Here is a 1,438-nt window from a genome sequence, read left to right on the forward strand (position 1 = left end):
TTTCATGGGAACATGAAAGAAACTCCTAGGAAAATATTTATGATCACAAAGTGGCAAAACATAAGTAAAGGGTGCTTAACTATCTGCCTTCTTCTTTGTGCTCTTTGCTCTAAAATTAAATAATATATACCTGGACATTGGGTGGCTCATTCAAACTAAGTAAGGAGTTATAGAAAATAAACTTCTTGGTCACTTCTTTTCCTCTAGCATTAGTTGAGCATCCTCACTTTGGAAAGCTCCCTGATAGCACTGGGGATGGTAAGAAAACAAAGACTAAACCACTGCACATAGAACTGTAGATTCTAGGAGTAGTTATATAATGAAGATGGTGAGATTCACTCTAAGAAATAAATCAACAAATAAAAAAAAAGAAGAGGTGTGCAAGGGGAAGTCTTAGGCGAGAATAGTCTAGTTTAAAGTTCTTGACTAAGGCTCTGTTGGCTTTGGTAAAATGCCAGTCCCTTGGTAGGAGATCATTTTAAGGCAGGATGTGCCCTGGACTGGCTTTGGCTGTGGGAGTGGGGGGCAGAGAGGGGCCAGATCTTCAGATGGTGACTCTCAGAGTGGGGTGGCCAGTCCTACAGTGGCAAACAGTTTTCACATTTACTTTGGGATTGTGTGAAAACCAGCAAGAGTGGCTAGCAGGGGCCTGAAGGGAACAGGTCCTATGTGCTTCCCTCAGCGCAGGTGACACAGTGCACCAATGAGGTCTTTTAGGCAGAGAATGTCCAGACAGCATCTGAGTAACAGGGGTAATACGGCATTGAAGTGTGATGCCATGAAGTCCCTGGACTTTCTTGCCTTTCCTAGAATGGGAGTGCCTGGGGTCACTCTGTTAAAAGGCATTTTAACTAGGCTCTTTTGAGTATAATTTTTCAAACTCGTAAGAGAGGGTATGAATTTGGTGGCGATAAAATGAATGGAAATAGGGGTGGTTTGGATGGAAGGGGACGTAGAAGGGAAGGTGTTGGACCTTGACACCAAGAGGAACTTTCAGATGTATCCAAGTGAAGAAGACAACCCCATATTTATAGTAATCACAGAGGCTCTAGCGGAGAAATACTATGGATTTTATTTGCCCTGCAGCATTTCACTGGATTTGGATTTCTATGCTGTGAGCAGTTGGATACGGTGTAATACAGGCTAGAAATAAAATTCTGTGAGCAAACAATGTTGTCATGTGGGGTCACAATCCCCTTAGTAATGACCGCCATTCATTAAAAGCACCAAACCTCACAGGACACCTCGGGGGCTCCACTGGTTAAGCGTCTTACTCTTGATTTCAGCTCAGGTCATGATCTCAAGGTTTGGGATTGACCCCACATTGGGTTCAACCCTGATAGTGTGGAGCCTGCTTGGGATTCTCACTCTCCCTCTGTCTCTGCCCCTCCCCGGGTTGTGCTTGTGCTCTAACCTAAACATTAGGAAAAAAAAAAAA

Source organism: Suricata suricatta, chromosome X (assembly GCF_006229205.1).
Source record: "Suricata suricatta isolate VVHF042 chromosome X, meerkat_22Aug2017_6uvM2_HiC, whole genome shotgun sequence".
Lineage (NCBI taxonomy): Eukaryota > Metazoa > Chordata > Mammalia > Carnivora > Herpestidae > Suricata > Suricata suricatta.